The sequence below is a fragment of the Marmota marmota genome, unplaced genomic scaffold (genome assembly GCF_001458135.2).
Source record: "Marmota marmota marmota unplaced genomic scaffold, marMar, whole genome shotgun sequence".
Lineage (NCBI taxonomy): Eukaryota > Metazoa > Chordata > Mammalia > Rodentia > Sciuridae > Marmota > Marmota marmota.
In genome coordinates, this window is record NW_025999983.1 from 1,634,470 (window position 1) to 1,652,000 (window position 17,531).

At 58.8% G+C, this 17,531-nt stretch overlaps 1 long non-coding RNA gene across 5 annotated transcripts in view; it reads left to right on the forward strand.

Annotated features, from left to right (window-relative positions):
* LOC125617593 overlaps positions 1–13,682 on the forward strand; it is a 30,004-nt gene extending 16,322 nt beyond the window's left edge. For all 5 annotated transcript variants that reach the window (XR_007348620.1, XR_007348621.1, XR_007348624.1 and 2 more), the window contains one exon: positions 7,670–13,682. This is a non-coding gene — a long non-coding RNA (uncharacterized LOC125617593). The remainder of the gene's footprint in view (positions 1–7,669) is intronic.
* Positions 13,683–17,531: the final 3,849 nt, after the last annotated feature.

A 17,531-nucleotide genomic window follows, 5' to 3' on the forward strand; every position in this document is an offset into this window, starting at 1 on the left:
ATGCAGAACGGCTTTCATTTGGAGATGCATGTCACTGTTTCTGCTAGCCCACTGTGACTTCATTCGCCTACTGACAGAACGCAGGGTCACACTTGTGTGTTGTGCATGGACTAGAATCAAATCCCACTAATTCTAACAGAGGCAAGGGCACAACCTGAGCCCCACCAGAGCTGTGAGGAAGTCAGGGCTTAGAGTGACCCAGGTGGCTCAGATGGAGCCGGAGGGCCAGAGTGGGTTGTGTGGAGGAGAAATAATTATGCCCCTCTCCTGCTCTCTGGAGTTCCTTTCAGTGCAGAAAGACGCAGCAGCCAGCAGAGGTGTCGGCGAGGACACTGAATGAGCTGAACAGGGCACCCTGCTCCCACCGGCCCCCCGCTCGGTCCACCTCCTCAGCTGGATGGGAGTGACAAGGTGGACCTTCCTCTGGTAGTTCCAAACCCAACCAACAGTTTTGGGAGCCAGCAGGACTCTTCCAGAGAAGGACGCTTATCCGACACGCCCCTCGTCTTCCTAATGAGGGCAGGACTGTGATCATGGGTGAAACAGTCCCAAGCTGAGACGAATCCAGAAAATCTGGAAGCTTCCTTCTTCTGGGGAACCCTAACCTCACAAGGGTGTTGCATACCCATGCTGGCCTGACCCCCAATGGATGCCTTTGGAGAGGCTTAACTTGGGGAGGATTTTCACACACACTGTTGACCACAGCCGGGAAGAAAGGATGTAACCGAATTCTGTTCCCATCGCTGTGGCTACGCAAAAGCTAAAATGGTGTTGCTACCACCACAGGGCTGCAGAAGCAGAAGGAGGTCTCTTTTTAACCCATGTAATCTGTCTGAGGTGAGGAACAAACCTGGGGAGATCCTGCCAGGTCTCGGGAGAGCCTGTGGAGAAGGTGAGCCAGTTGCCTCCCGTGGGACCGGGGATACAGTGCCATGTGTGTGCTGACTTGTATTTGTGAATTGTGAAAGTGCATGCGTATGTCAATATATGCACATATAATTTCTCCCTCGGGAGAGCCATTTTTAAAATATGTGCCAGATCTGCTCTTCCTGGCCAGTCTCTCCACCTCCTCCCCCAATCTAAAAATAAAGTTCCTGGTATCTGGGCAGGGAGTAATCCCAGCCAAGTTTCGAGGATCCTGGGTGAAGGAGCCATTGTGTGGCTTTGGAAATTTTCCTGAGTCTGAGAGAGACCTGTGTCACTTTGCTAGACATGCCGGGGGCTGTGGGGGCTGGGCTGGGCAGTGATGTGGCCCTCTGGAGAAGGGGGAGACGGCCTGAGAGGCTGAGTCCCTCCTCAGCAGCCCACAGTCCCCGCCGGTGCTGCAGGGAGCGGCTGGCTCACACCGGCCCACCCAGTGCTTAAATAGCTTGGGAAGGCCCTGCTGGACCTGCCCCCAGGGCTGTGTGCGAGCTGCCTAAGAGCCAGTCTAATTTCTGTTTTCATCAATAATTACATTACCCAGCTCTATATTTACCCGAAAAGTTCCAAATGACTCCCATCTATTTGTAGAGTTTGAAGTGACACTGGAGGGTGGTGACGTGAAGTAACAAGAGAGCCATTTGAACCTCTACAGCAAAGTGTCCAGCCACAGAGCCAAAATAAGCACGCTCTGGGGGGATTTCCAAAAGAACTTCCAGACACTTCTGAGCCAAGTCCTACTCACCGGGTGGGTTCCTGCCCTCCATGGCTGTCTGAACACACCAGTGTTATTGCTACAATTGAGCTCTTGAAACACGGGTGCCACCTCGTTTCCCTGGAGGGGCTTCTCAGCCAGGAACGGGGGGACCTGCTGAGCACGGCCCTGCAGCTTCCTGCGCACCCTGCAGGCCTCCAGGGCAGGGCCCAGAGCTGTGCCTGGCTCTTGGTTTTCTACAGTATGACCACGACTTTACGTTGCTGTGTCCCCGGATGCCATCTTGAGTTTTGGGAGATAAGAGTTGTGGCTCTGAGGGTCAGCAATGAGCCATCATCAGGAAAGGTCCTGTCTCCGAGCCCACCCAGGCACAGAGCAAGAGAGGCAGACTCAGCACCCCAAGTGGAAGGCACTTGGGGCCCCCCAAGTGCTGTGCTGGGCAGGTCCACAGCTCACCTAACCCTCATGCCACCTGCAAGCCGGGTGCATGGGCATCAGGTCACCACTGTCAAAGCTGACCCATCAAGCACTGCTTGCCCGTGTCTTCACGACAGTCACTCTGCTCGGGGACCCCAGAGCTAACTCGAGTCTACACACGGGCCCCAGCAACTTGGCCCTCAGACGAGCTGCAGCGCCAGCCCCAGCCCAGCCCCGGTGTCACCTCAGTAGCCTGGAAACGCTGTGGTTGGTCTAGTCAAGCCCTGGAAATCCTCCAGAACTTTCCCTAGCGGAAGGAAAGAATGTGCCCATGAGGTCACGGCAGGGGCCGCAGTGGGAGGTTGTTTGCAGCCCACAGACGACACCCAGGAGTCCCCTGGTGTGGGAGGTCTGCACCACTTCACAGAAAAGAGCAAAGTGCGTCCCTGCTCCTGGGAGAAGGGCCTGCGAGCTCCGGGCTCCTGGGGCCCAGCCCAGGAAAGAGCCCAGCGGACTGGCAGGGAGGGCAACACGCCACTGCCCCGGGTCACGGCCCTGGGACAGGCCACCCCACAGCCAGGCGGAGACAGACACTGCAGACCCGCCAGCTGTCCCTGGGAGGGCCTCTTGTCCCGTCATCCCACACACACCCAGCACACAACACATGTGCACATCCCACCACAACGTGCACACACCCTGCACACAACACATGCACACACACACACATCGCTATCTCACATGCACACACCCACCATCACATGCTCACACACAAAACACGTGTCAACACACACCACACCACTGCCTTCACAGGTGCACATCCACCCCACGCAGCACACACCGCACACACAGAGCCATGCATACCCAGCCTCCACTGCCTGGCGCCCATCCCCACGCAGGGACCCTCTGTGTCCCCGGTGGCTGCGTGAACAGCCATTGTTCCTGCGCCTCTCAGAGCTGCAGCTCTGAGAAGAGGTTCCACGGGGCTGGCGGTCTCCCTGGTCATCGGGAGAGGGGTGACGAGCCTCCCCAGCCCCTGAAGCACCCAATGCAGGGGTGACTGTCCTGGTGGACTGTTCTTGGCGTCCTTGGTCAGAGCTAATGGAAGGAGCGGGCCATTCCGTGACACCAGCACAGACAGGACAGGACAGTGTGGTCCTGACAGTGCCCTGGTGCTGCCCCTGCCTGCTCCCTGCTGGGTCCAGAGTGCACAGCCCCTTTAGGGCTGCTGCTGAGCCTGCACCATCCGGCAGTTACTTCCTCCTGTGTCTGTCTTGGTTCTTGGGTGCTCGAAGGACAGCACATCCACCCTGCGGCTGAAGCTGCTGGGAGGATTGGGACAAATCACCCGACGCTCCAGGCTCGCGAGAGCAAGCTGCCTCGCACACGGAGGCTGGCAGGGGAGCCCCCTGCCCCTGGCATGGATGGGGGCTGAGGCCTACCCGAGGGGACACTGGCTTCAGACTATATCCCGAGGAGGAGCCCAGTCAAAGGACAGTCACCACGGTTCAGGGGATGCTCTGCCCACCCGTGGAGATGCGTGCCTTGAGCATCCGGTTCCAGAGCCCAGTCTGGTCAATGAGGGTTCAGGAAACTCAGCACCGTGCATCCAAGTGAGTGTGGAGACTGGTTCTGTAGAGATCCCCCTAGGAGAGGTGACAAGGTGGAGGGCCCGGGAGTCCAGATCCTTCCAAGTCCTTCAGGCCCTGACATGCCACACCCCAAGGAGGACAGGCTCTGGTGGGGAACATGGAGGCCAAGGTCACAGTAATGCTTCAGTGTCACACGGGGCTGCGGTGAGTCAGGGGAGACATCTGCTTTAGCTCCCAGGCACCGCAGTCAGGAGCCAGCTAGGGAAGGGGCAGGAGAAGCCCCACAGAGAGACCCGTTCACTGGGGTGACCAGGACTTGGCACATGGACTGGTTTCACAGGAGAACTGCGTGACGTGAGCCTGTGCTATCAAGTCCCTTCACCCTCTGCCACCAGTCATCCCATGACCCAGGAGGCTGAGCTGGAGGATCCGAGCTCAAGGCCCGCCCTAGTGAGACCCTGTCTCAGAACACAAGGGACTGAGGACACCGCTCAGTGTCAAGTGCTCCTGGTTCAATCCTCAGGACAGTCTGCTTCTCGGGCAGCTCAGGCCTCCAACAAAACACCACTGCTGTCCTCAGTGGGGTCCCTGCCAAGTCGATGTCACAGGGGCCAGCCTGCCTCGAATTCATGCCTACCAAATGTCTCTGGAAGCAGGTAACATCCAGAAATAAAAAAGGCAAAGGCCATCAGACCCCTTTCTGGCATGAGGAAACCACGAGTGAGTGGCATCAAGGAAGGGCAGCCACCCTGTGCCAGTCTGCCCATGCTGCTGTTTGCTGACAACCGGGGAAGGGCCGTGACAGATCAGCACTGTCCACTGCCCTCCTCCACTAGTCTGTGGCCAGCATTTCTGCTGCCCTGAGGCTCCCAGCTGGTCTTCTCCTTAGGGTGCAAATCCCTTCCATGGATGAGCTCGAGGCTGACGCTTCACCAGCTGCTCTGACTACTCCCCATAACCGTGAGACCCTTCCCAACAGTGGGACACGACGATCCAATGGCTGGGTTCTGTGGCGGAGTCCACTGACTGACAGAGAGGACGTCTCTGGGGTCAAACCCAGCCTTCCAGACGGGGTAACGTGGCCCGCAGACACCTTGGTCTGATGAATACAGATGCCGTGACTGGGTCCAAACAGCCATGTCTCAGACAAACAAGCACCCAGATATGGCCAGGGACGTGGTGGGCACAGCTTGCTGTCAGATGCATGTGAGTGAGGACCAGAGGCGATTCAAAGGTCTGCATCGAGAAGAGCACCCCAAGTGGGGACAGGTGTGGGGGAGGCCATGTGCAATCAGGGCGGACATTCCAGGACAGTGGCCGGAGGCAGGAGCAGAGCTGGAGAGCAGGCTGCAGCCCACACCCCAGCACGTGTGGGTGCGTGTGCTCGTGGGCACACTGTGGGTTTGTGTGCCTGTGTGCACTGTGTACATCCACATGTGTGCCCACACATGCACACACATGCTCATAGTGCAGAATGTGCAACATGTGTGTTATACATGGTTTTTGTTTTACTCTTCTTTTTCTTGGTAGTGGGGATTGAATCTGGGTGCTTAACCACTGAGCTGCATACCCAGCCCTCTTTGTATTTTTTTATTTAAGACAGTGTCTTGCTCGGTCGCTGAGGCTGGCCTGGAGCGTGTCATCCTCCTGCCTCAGCCTCCTGAGTCCCTGGGATTCCATTGGCTTGGCCTATGGGTGTTATGTATGTCACATGCATGTGACAGTGTGCACACATGGACCTCTAGGCCCACATTATTGCACGTGTGCCGTGTGTGATGCAGTGTGTGCCTACATGCACAGTGAGTGACTGTGTGAGCACCCATGTGCCGGGGAACCAGGCCAGCTCAGGCTGCCTGCGTGAGGACAGGGAGCGAGGCGAAATGCCCTCTCAGCATTTTGTCTGCGCAGAATGCGGGAGGTGACGTCCTGAAGGTGCACTGCGTTTCTCCTTCCTATCCTGTCAACACCACAGGGCTGTGCGCACCTCGACCGGAGCTGCTCCAGGAAAGGCCCCCTTCCTGTCCCCCTGTCCCCCGCCCCTGCTCTGGGAGCCCCTGGAGCCCATCCCTGTGTCTGCGGGAGTCCGAGGCCTTTTGGTCTCCATTTGATGCAACTGCTCAGTGTGAAGGAAGCACGTGGTTTCGGGGTAGCTTCTCTGAGCTCTGGCGGTGCAGACAGAGGGACCGGTCACAAGGACGTGCCTGCCCGCGTTTCCTGGGGGCCCGGCGCTGCCTGTCCCTAGGAGGGAGTGGAAGCAGAGCCAGGGATTCCTGCACAGTGGACAGGCCGGGAGCGGCAGCGTGGTGTGTGGAGTGACGGGTGCACGCTGTCCCTGCTTCCCCACACAGCTGTAAAGCCCGAGCCACCACAGCAGGTGATGACACCCCTTCGGCACCAGGGGTTAAGCTGGGTGGGGGGCCGGGAAGCCCTGGGATGCAGCTGGTGTCTGAAGGGGGGCAGTCCTGAGGGAGAGAACCCTCAACCTGGGGGTCTGACTCTCTCCAGTGGACTTCTAGGACAGTGGCTGCCACCAGGGCCTGGGGTGAGAAGCACGGGCAAGTGTGGTGTTAGCGGGGAGCCTGGTTTTCCTTTACACGCACCTGTCTGGATTGTGCACCTGCCAGGACTTGCCCCCCACAGGGCTGTGCTCAGATGGACCTGCCTCCCTCGTGGAAAAGGACTGGGAAGACCCTCAGAGGTGATGAGATGCTTGGGAAGACCCCAAGGGAGTTGGCCACCCCTTGTTCACATCTCTGGCTACATGGAACATTCATATTTTGTTATTTTTTGTTTACGTCCAACTGGGACCAGATGCAGAATCACTGGAGACCGTGGAGGAAATAATCATGGAGAGGCCAGACATGCATTCTTCAAGTTCTCAAGTGGGACTTGGGGCCCAATGCACCCTCAGCCTGCCCCACAGCAGGGCTGTTGAGGCTGAAGGACAGGGAGCCTGGCACGCGCGGCAACACAGGCGAAGCCCGAGGATGGGATGGGGTGAAAACAAGCCTGTCACTGAGGACCTGTTTGGCCACACTCAGCGAGGTCCCGGGCGGCAGGCTCCTGGGGGCCGGGCGGGGAGGCAGGAGTTGGTGTTTCCCAGGCACAGTCTCAGTGTGGGGGGACGTTCTGGGACGGACGGTGTGACACTGCACAAGGCATGTGCTTCATGACACTGAACTGCACACTTATAAACAGGATGACGAGCCTCACGTCACCTCTGGGCACCACAGCGCTGTGCTCCCCCTGGCCCCCCCTGAGCCTGTCCAGCTGGGCTCTGCCCCCACAGCAGCCCAGGGACTCTGCGCTGCAGGAGGGTTCAGCCCCGAGCTGGTCCTCGCTCTGGACAGCCAGCCTCAGGGGTCGCCACCTGTGGAGGAGCCTTCCTTCCTCCATTTGTCCTAAATCGACCTCGGAGCATCTCAGAGTGGCCTCTTGTCCTGCATCCTGAAGTGGGGACGTGTCCCGCCTCTGTGGCCAAATTCCTCCACGCAGTGAGCGTCTGCAGGGCTGCACCAGGGGGAAGGAGGGGACCCCTAGAGAGCCACAGTGGGCCACGTGCTTCAGAGGCTGGAAGAAGGGATTCTGGTGCTGTCACCATAAAGAAAGGAAAAGTGTTTGAGGAGAGATCAGGGTACCCATTCAGGAGGCGTGCACTGAGTACCGCACAGTATTCTATAAACACACGCTGTTTAGACAAAGGAGATGCAGATGACCCTCTGATGCTCGGCACAAACCCTTTGTTCTCAGCCCAGAGGCGAGAGGCGCAGCAGCCTGAGCTTTGCTCCGAGGACTCAATTAACACCTGGACATCTGCTCGTCCACCCAGGGCCACTTCAGACTCTGGCTCCTGCCTTGAGGAGGGCTGCTTGTTTATCTTGACAATGTCTTTTATCCCAGCTGCTGACAATGGAGCCGGCTCTGCCTCCCTGCCCGCAGCTCCTCATCAAAGGTCAGTGCACTCCGCGTTCCCAGAACCGGGCTCCAGGCAGCATTAGACAACATTTCTCTTTCATTGCATTTTTAGGTCAAGCCAGTTTTATCCCTTGGGAGCAGATGACCAAAGGCAGTGAGGCACAGCCATGGACAGTCTCTTCCCTGATGCTGCCGTTGTACTGACTCCTCCGGAGCAGCCTCTTCTCACGTCCACATCCTGCTTTCCTCCACAAGCTGGACTGGGAGACAGCTAGCACAGAATGCTGAGCTGTCCGACCATCCCTTCAGCAAGGTTGTTTTTTTAAGCATTTGCAGGATGCACAGAATTGTAGAGGGTGAAAGTCAGCCGAGCTGTGGGCGCTGACCTGGGAGAGCTCAGAGGACAAGTGCCTGTGGGGACAAAGCCAGACACACACGTAACAGCAGCTTGAGGCATGGAAAGGGAGCCCCCAGCTCCCCAGGGGACGATGCAGGAACAGGGTGGGAGGGTGGCGGGCCCAGAGGGGGAGGGCACTCTCCCAGGCCACACTTTCTAAAGCCCTGTGTGTTCCAGAAAGCAATGTGTTGGCACATGGTGGGAGGGAGGAAGAGGGGATCAGCCAGGCCATGAGCGCAGCACAGGCAGCCGAGTGGGCTCAGGCTGCAGCCACCGAGAGTCCCTCCGTACACTGGGGCAGGGGTCGGGATGGAGCCTGAGAGTCGGGTGAAGGCAGTGCCCTCTCCTTCCAGCCAGTGCCCTGGGCTGGGCTCCAGGTGGACAGAAAGCAGGCACAGAGGCCAGCTGAACTGCTTAGCTGAATTGGGAAGGGGGCTCCTTCCCATCAAGGGTAGCCCCCACCTCAGAAGAAAGAGCAGGCCAGGCCAGTGGCCGAGAAGAACCCTGAGCCAGTCCTGGGCCTCGCCAGCTCTGCAGCTTGCAACCAGCTGTGGGAACTGTGTGTGCCCTGACCCAGGTCACCTGTGTGCAGGAGGCTGGCCCAGTGGTGTGCCCAGACGCAGAGTCCAGCCTGTGGCAGAGTCAGCCCACACTCAACACCAGCCCATGAGGCCTGCCCATGGGCACAGGGAGACAAGGCTGTCCCCAGGGAGTGTGAGATTTTTGTCCTTAGTCCAAGTCTGGCTGCTGTAAAAAACTAGGACCAGGGGTGGCCAAGCACAACTTGAGAAGGCCCGGGGTGACCTGCTCTCATCTGGACCCGGACGTCCACAGAAATGGTGTGGGGTCCAGGACGGGAGCCCAGGCCCAGGGCCTCCTCACAGTCTGCCAGGACGGAACCCGACATCCTCCAGGCCTCAGGAACACTGGCCAGCGGCACCATGCTGACGGGGCCTGAGAGGGCGGCCACACCAGGCCCTGGCTGGGAGGGTCCGTCCACGCAGGCTGTCACAACCCAGAACGCCTGCCATATCTCCCACTGGAATGCTGTTACCACTGACCTGCCTGGCCAGGAGGCCCAGGTGCTGAGACCCACAGGGGACGCTTGCCTGTGGTGAGTGCCCAAGAGGGGAATAGCCAGGACGTTCCAGCCAGCGTCGGGTGGTGGCTCCCCTGGGCCTCAAGGGCACGTCCTGCTGACAGGTTTCTGTAGAAGAACGAGATTCCCGCGAGGGGAGCTTCACGGCAGCGAGCACAGAGAGCAAGGGACCAGGACGGGATGGACCTGGCCCACCTCAGTGCTTTAGGGAGGAGAAAGGCCGAAGGACCCCCGATGGCGATCTCACCTCGTTGGGAAGGAGCTTGGAGAAGAGCAGGCGAGTGCTTCTCCTCCGCCTGCCCCGTGGCCTGTGCCAGCCACACTCAGGAGCCTGCCTTACACGGTGCTGGGGCCACCGTGGACACTGGGTGCATGAGTCTGCGCCTGGTTTTGCACAGGACCTCACTTAGAACACCTCCTTCAGTCCTGGTAAGGTGGCGTTACCCTTGGACCCACTGTGTGGCAAGAGAAGAGGCCCACAGTGGCCCAGTCGCTGGCCCAAGCCCGTGTTTGCTGCAGTGAGAGGGCTGACTCATGTCCAGAGGCCCTGGCCAGGCTTGGGGCTCTCGCCACACCTCACCCTGGCCACAGGCAGGGCACTTCCACACCTTGGCTCAGTGGCTTGTTGAGCACAGGACATGAGCACCAATAGCCCTGCCCCAGGCTCCTTCTCTTTTGACCCAAGGGCACCCTGGAGCAGAGAGCACCCTGGGATGACTTCCCCGGGTCCCCTGCACTGCCCTGGGTCTCGTGGGCGTCTGCCTGACTCCAGCAGCTCTGGCAGGCTCTGGAGAGGTTTCCTGTCACTCCCAATAGCTGGAGCACCTGCCAAGAGGCCCACCTCCCCCTAAGCCTCCTCCTCGGCTCTGCCTCCAGGCCACCCCAGAGGCCCCTGTTCCTCTCCTGTGATTGCTGGCACTCCGGGGACAGGATTCGAGGTCTCCCACGTGCCTCTTCTCCTTTTTCTCCCAGCTGAAAACCCGAAGGCCCTCCTCTCTCTTCCAAGAGGTGGTCAGAATCCGTAGCCGCCCAGCCCGCCCTGCGTGCCAAGCTGACGCGGTGACCAGGTCTGCACCCGGTCCACGCTGTGCCTGGGGGAGGTCATGGGCCCAGGGGGCCGTGGGTCACTGCTCAGAGGGCACCAGGATCCTGCACTACCCTGCTGTGGAGGCTACCTGCTGGTTGCAGGAGGTCTGAGCTGCTGACCAGCACCCCAGAGAGCCCGGCCTCGGTTCTCACAGCCCCTTCCCTGCAACCCGCAGGCTGGGGAGCCGCGTGCCCTCAGGGAGGTCCCCCAAGCCCCAGCCTGTGCCTCCATCCACGGGGGTGGGAGGATAAAGGGGCACGTGCCTCTGTGCACTGCGAGTGTGAGCACGCCGTACGGAGGTCACAGCCGTGCCGCTGTCACCTCTCCAGGGAAGGCCGCTGCTCCCCTTGACCCTCGACTTGCGCTCAGGTTTTAACTCTGCCTTCTGTTAGGCCTTAATTTGAAAAGCGTGTGTCATTGATCTTTATTGAAATACCATATTTCTTGATTCCTGAGCCCCTGTCCCACCTTGCAACTCGGGTACTGGTTCTCCCAGAAGAGCCACTAAGGAGTCTGGGCCCATCTTTCAGCTAGTGGCACTTTTGAAATGGCTCGCAGCAGAACCATGAGAGGTTCCATGACAGATGTGCTGCTGAGGCCGGTGTCCTCAGACTCGGCCTCACAGGGAACTGGGTGGAGGTCATCTGTGAAGGAGGCTGGTGTCAGCACCCCACAAGAGAACCTGCGTACATGGGCATTGGGAGGTGACAGAGCCCTGGGTGATCTCAGGAGCAGTGGGAGCTGAGCCTGCTCCTACCTGGGCCGGCGTGGCAACCTCGGGCCCCACACTGCCCTCCAGTACAAGCTGCGCAAATCCTGCCATTGCATCCCCCTCCCCAAGGACAGGAGGGCATTGCCATCCAAGGTGCAGAGAATCCTTCGGTGCAAGCTTCTGGACGGATCCTTGCCAATGTCCGTCTTGCCCACATTCCTTTGGGTCTCACTGTCAAGAGGGCAGGCCTGTGGACGGTGCCCTCACTGCTGCTTGACCTCAGTCAGCTGCAAGTGGCAGAGCAAGCAGCTCAGGATGCCGGGGAGGGATCACTGCCAAGGGAAGACCTCAGAGAGGCACAGGACAGGGAGTATGGCGGAAACTGTGGGTTGTGTTAGAGGGGACATTTAAGGACCCTGGTTTCACAAACTTGAATGGACTGTGGCAGCTTGAATGGACTCTCCACCCGACTTGGCACCGGCCACATGAAGTCATTCATTTAAAAGTGGGTTCTGGGCATTGTGACCCTAGACAAAGGCCTCTGCCTACCTCTCAAAACCCAGGGAAGCCCTCTGGTCCCTCCCCTTGACGGACAGGCCAGGCGGGTGTAGAACAAAGGGCAGGGAGCTTTTTATCCCCTGTGGGCTCTCTCTCGCCCTGGCCCTGCCCAGGGACCCCAGCTGCGGAGCCCGCCCTGCGGTTCATGCTGGTGGGCTCACCCGGCGGCTCGCCTGCATGCACCAGCTGTTGGAGCAGCCAGGAGACAAAGCACCAGCAGGCTCACTAAAGCCGAAGCCCAAAGCCTGGGCCCTGTCCCAGCGACTGTCACAAGAGCGTCAGCTCTGCCAGACAGACGGCTGCAGCTGAGTCCACGGGCAGCGGACAGCAGTGTGGTCCTGCCCGAGAGGGGGCTGTGCCAGCCTGCAGGCCTTGTGCCCCACCTGCGTCCGCATCCTCATCCCATGCATGCGGGGGCACCCCAGGCCTCCAGGGGCAGCCACTCTTGATAAGCATTGGTCCCTTCCGCCTCCAGGAACCGGGGCCCGCTCAATGCAACCTGGATGTTCCACACACAGGAACATCCGCCATTCTGCTGTGTCTTGGAGCATCAGGAAACAGCCAGGGAGGACACAGGGGTGCTGGGCAGAGAGGGAGCAGGGCTGAGGGGGAGCCGCCGTCCCCAGGGAGCCTCTCCTGAGTCAGGGAATGAGGACAGGCTCCCTCAGAAGCTCACGGTTGAACACTGCATTCAGATGTTGTTTGTCACATGAGTAGAATACAGTTCAGTAACTTCAAAAAACTGAGGCGTGTAAACCATGGAACACTCCAAACCAGAGTGTGCCAGGTCCCGCGGCCCACCCCTGCCAGGAGCTGCAGGAGAAGGCTCCCTCCTGCCTGGGGCCCCTGGGCCTGCGGCTCCAATCCTCAGCCCCTAGAAGAGCTTTCTTACCTCCCTGGACTGAAGCCCTGTCACCCACTTTGGCATCATGGAATTCAGCACTTTTCCTCAAACGCTACAGAGAAATCCCACTGCAGGCCAGAAAGCCCCTGCCCCTCGCCGTGAGAGCCACACTGTGCAACCGCTTCCAGCCACCGGTCGCTGTTATCTGAGCACACAAAGCAGAGCCCCCTGTCCAGACGGCTTCCCATGCGTCTCTTGGCCAGGAGCCCGGCTATGCACATGGACAGTTCGCACTCCAGCTAGGAAGAGACGGGAATTAATTTGACTGGACTTGGCTGGTCCCCAAGCAGGCTTGCCTGGGAAGTAGCCTGGGACGGGCCATTGCCCCTCCTTTTAGTGGCTCCAGCAGAAAAGCTGCAGTGTCACCCGGAGCGTTCCTCCCTCCCGGGGTCCCTCGTGCTGAGCCCAGTAGGACCCAGGGTTGCTGTGCAGGGAGAGGGCAGCAGGGCTGAGGGGGAGCCTGGGAGTGCACCTTCTCAGATCCCATCAGGAGGTCCCCAGTAAGAGGTCACCATGCAGGGACACCAGGTGCAGGTGCTGAGAGCCGCCCTGCGCCCAGGCTAAGGCCCCACAGTCCCTACAATGGGGTGGGGGTGGGGCAGGCCTTTGTACCAGGGCACAGAGGAAAACGCTCAGGTACACCCAGGTGGCAGGCTGGAAATTGGGACTCAGCCCTGGGGCTTGGGTCTGCGCTCAGAGGGTCACCCTGTAACCTCACAGTCCCACAGCAGCTCCCCCAGGCCCTGCCCGCCGGCTCCCTGCAGCTTCCCAAGGTCTGCACCACTGCAGCCTGAAGCCTCCGCGGGGTTCTCTCTGGGCAGCTATTCAGGCTCAGCACCCCACAGTGAGGCCCGTAGCTGAGCACTTCCCTGCACACCAATTAAAGCCAAACTGGATGCTCCTTAGCATACAAATCAAGGCGCCTGGGAACATCACTGTTCCAGCTTGGCCTCCCTCTCCACCCAGCCCCCTGCAGCACAGCTGCCTGTGATGCCCCTTCCCACATCCCACCTGCGACTCTGGACTCTGTCCCCTTCCTGTGGCCTACTGGGTCCTGGGTCAGTGCTCCAGGGGGATTTCAAACCCTCACAACCCCAAGATGCCTGGGATGCATATCAGTGGGGAGATGGAATGTTAATGGAATAGCAAGCTGGCACCCTACAATTCTGAGCTAAAAAGGGTGCTGAAAGGGATGCTAAGGTCTAGCAGTCCTCCTTCTCCTACTGAGAGCAGCACCCCTCGGTGTCCGGCCTCCTCCAAAGGCCCCTGCTGACCTTCCATCCCAAGGGGGACTCTTACTTTTTGGTGCTGCCTGTGACTTCAGATGCTGCAGGTCGTTGTGAATAAATAATTGGGTGTGTTTTGAAATGAAGCAGGAAGGTCCCTCTGAGGGGGCAGATGGCAGGACACGGTGGCAGGAAGCCTGTCCTTTGAGGATCGATGTATTCGATGTAGCCATCGAAGAGGTCAGGCCTCTACCACAGCCTGTACTCCCTGTGCGGAGCTCAGAGGGTGGCTGCTCAGGACAGAGGCTTTCCTGGTGCTGCCCCTGCCTGCTGGGCGGTGGCTAATCTCTGAGTGCTCTGCTCCTCTGTAGACCTCAGCCTTTGTGAGGACCTGGCCCAGAGTCCAGGCTGAGCCCTGGGTCAGTCCAGGCTAGCTTCCCTGCCCGCATGGGCTCGGTAACAGCCAGAACCTGAGCTGCAGCCCTCCCAGTGTGGTGGTGGACCCTCTGGGGTAGAAACCGAGAAACGTTCACTGCTAGGTTCCTGGTGACCCTGGATACCTCCCCCCTGTAGGCAGAGCACAAGGCAGCCCCTGGGGATTCCTGCAGACGTGGTCAGCCCCTCTTCTTCAGGCAGTGGGGCCGGCAGACTTGGTGGTGGAGGGTCCAGGCCCCAGTCTCCTCTCCAGAAGGGACAAAGAGGAAAACAGGGGCCTGAGCTGCCCGTCCCCCGCTCCACCCAGCACTGGTGTCTGATGTCTGTGAACACCACAGCACTGCCAGCTGTCAGCTGGGCTCTGGCAGGATGCGTCAGGCCGCGGGCTGGCACCATCCTGCTCCACGCAGGCTGCAGCACAAGGAGGCAGCCAAACCCACCATCTTTGTTCCAGAGACAGGTCACCCCCACAGGAAGCCAGCGCGGCCATCTCCAGCCACCAGAGGTGTGGGCAAAGCTAACATGCCATCATCAGGGAGAGGTGACATTCTACAAGAACCGAGTTTCACCCAGCGAGAGAGAAGTGGGCTCAACCTGTCGGACCCTCTCCAGGAGGCCCCTGAGTGCAGCTATGTCCACCCCCACACTCCTCTCCCAAGGTCACTAAGGAATGCTCCTCTGAGGAACAGCTGGCTGAGAGCCTCTGCTTACCCAGGTCAAGAAGTGGGTGTGAGGAACAGGTCTGCCGCCAGCCCTAGACAGCACAGACTGCATGGGAAGGTCAGTGGCCACTGCCTCCCCGTCCCCAGCCCCTCGTTGCTGAGCAAGAGAAAGAGCCCCCGGATTCACAAGTTCTGGAGACTGTGGGTTCGAGTGACGGCACAGCAGCGTGAGCTGGTGCGTGGTCTGAGTCTTACGTGGAAGTCCTCTTTCTCAGGGCTGTGGTCGCATGAGGGCCTTGGGAGGTGACCAGGTCCTGAGCCGTGAGGATACGGTTGTGTCCGTGTAAGAAGGGCTGATCTTTCTCTCAGCCAGGCAAGGCCACAGGCAGAGCCGTCCCGGACACCGGACAGCCTGCACCTCAGTGGAAGACCTCTGCCTGCAGCCCTGAGGAGCGTGTGTCTGGGGCTGACGAGGTGCCGGGCCCGGCACTGTTCCGAGCCAGTGGACCCAAACAGCCGGCAAGACAAATGGCAGTGAGAGGAGGGCCCTGCTCTGGTCCTGCTCAGGAGCACGGAGCCAGGAGGACAGCGCCTCGGTCACCCCCAGGCTCCCCTGCGAGGCTCAGCACGCGGCCCTCCTGTTGGGATGCAGTTCTGCTCAGGCCCCTCCAGGAAATGCCAGAGAAGAAAGATGGCTCTCAGTGAGCTCAGGGGGCCAAGGAGACAGGCAGGGACCCGTGAGACGAGGGGGGGAGAAGGTGGGGACAGGGGAGCAGCCGGCCCAGGGAGGAAGCCCTGTGGTCCGGGGGCAGAAATCGGCAATGCTGGGGTTTAGGGACAGTGCCAAGAGGCCATGCCCACACCGTTGGCCGATGACTGCTCACTGGTTGCAGTATTGCCCGCCCTGGGCAGCGCTGCCTTTGCAGCTCCCCAGAGGCCACTCCAGGATGAGGAGGAGGAAGCAGGCAGCTCCCAGTGGGCACCAGGTCAGGGCAGGGTGGGGGCCATCCAGGAGGGGGAGGGAAACCACGGGCTGGAACCTGGGGTGCCCATCACCACCCCCAAACAGAGAGATCCCCAGGAATATCTGGGAGACGGCTAGGTCTGCTGCACGCACAGACAGTGCTCTGGTCCTAGGCTTGGTTACCAAGGGAACAGCACGCCAGAAAGGAAGGAGGCTGCTGGCCGTCCCCTGCGCTTTGTGACACTAAGCCAAGGCACAGTGAGCCACATGTCTGTCCAGGCTCACTCTCCACTGGGCCTCCCGGGGCCACTGAGAAGCCATGCCAACAGTCCCTTGGCAGTGCTGGGCTCCCGTGACCTCCTCAGGTCCTGGAGCCTGTACCCAAGTGCTCTGGACTGCGGAGTTCAGCACAAACACCACAACCTGGACCACTCCCCGTCCAGCCCCTCCGGCATTCCCCCAGGTGCCCACCTGTGCTGTGGGGTGGTCAGGAGAAAGCGCTGGTACTTGTCCTCAGCTGAAGCTGCTAGCCCTCGACTAGGCCCAGCTAGCGCCATGGGCGGATGACAAACCCGATTGCAGCCTCTGCAGCCTTGGTGTCACCTCTAGGTGATGGAGTCACCCACAGAGCCAGCTAAGGGGTGTGGATTTAGGAAGAGCTGTCCCGGACCTCGGAAGTTACTTGGAACAAAGTTCTTAATAATTGTTATGGCATCAGATCCGCCATTTTAGTTCGGGAGCCATTTTATCCGGGGACTCCCGGGTCTCCTCAGGAGCCATTTTATTTAGGGACTCCTGGGTCTCCTCAGGAGCCATTTTATCTAGAGACTCCCGGGTTTCCATCAGGAACCATTCTATTCAGGGTCTCCTGGGTCTCCTCAGGAGCCATTTTATTCAGGGACTCCCGGGTCTCCATCAGGAGCCATTTTATCTAGGGACTCCCGGGTCTCCATCAGGAGCCATTTTATCTAGGGACTCTCGGGTCTCCTCAGGAGCCATTTTATTCAGGGACTCCCGGGTCTCCTCAAGAGCCATTTTATCTGGGGACTCCTGGGTCTCTGTGGTAAGCCATTCTTATAGACTGTGGCCGCCATTAGAAGATGGCGCCGGCTTCCACTGTGGCCTGTGATAAACAACTCCTTTTATGGAGAGTTGGCGCGCAATCCCTTACCACCCTATGAGAGAGATCCACGTGGCGGCTTGGGATTGGGAAAGAGGTCAACAAACTTTTCATATAAAGAGCTTAGATGTGAGCTGGAGTTGTGACTCTAAAGTAGAGCATGTGCCTCACATGAATTTGATCCTTAGCACCACATACAAATAAATAAATAAAGGTATTGTGTCCATCTACAACTAAAAAAATGTATTTAAAAAAAAAAGAGCTAGATGTGATTATTTTTACTTTTGCCTGCTGTACTTTGCAGTAACCTTTCTATTTTGGGGTGAGAACAGCCATAGATAACATATAAATGAATGGACATGGCCTGATATGACTGAGCAGGCCAAATCAAGCCATAGTTTGCCAAGGTGTGTTTGAGAATTCTTAATTCATATACTCACTATAAAGACAAGATAAATTTAAGTAGAATACATTTAGGTATTTATATCTTCTACTTTCACCACTTAGAAAAGAGGTCCCATTTCTTCACTGTTTTATCTTTCTTCAGGATTATCTGAGGAGCAGTGGTTAGAACCTCAGCACATCCCTTGAAAATTTACCGTGCTTGGGTGTGTCGAGCAGCGGGCGCTAGAAGATGATACATGACTCAAGGCCTGAATAAACTGCTGAAAGAAGAATCCTGTGTCGTGTTTTCCCTTGCCGGCGAGGGGTCGCGGCAGGTCTCCATCAGGAGCCATTTTATCTAGGGACTCTCGGGTCTCCTCAGGAGCCATTTTATCTAGAGACTCCCGGGTCTCCTCAGGAGCCATT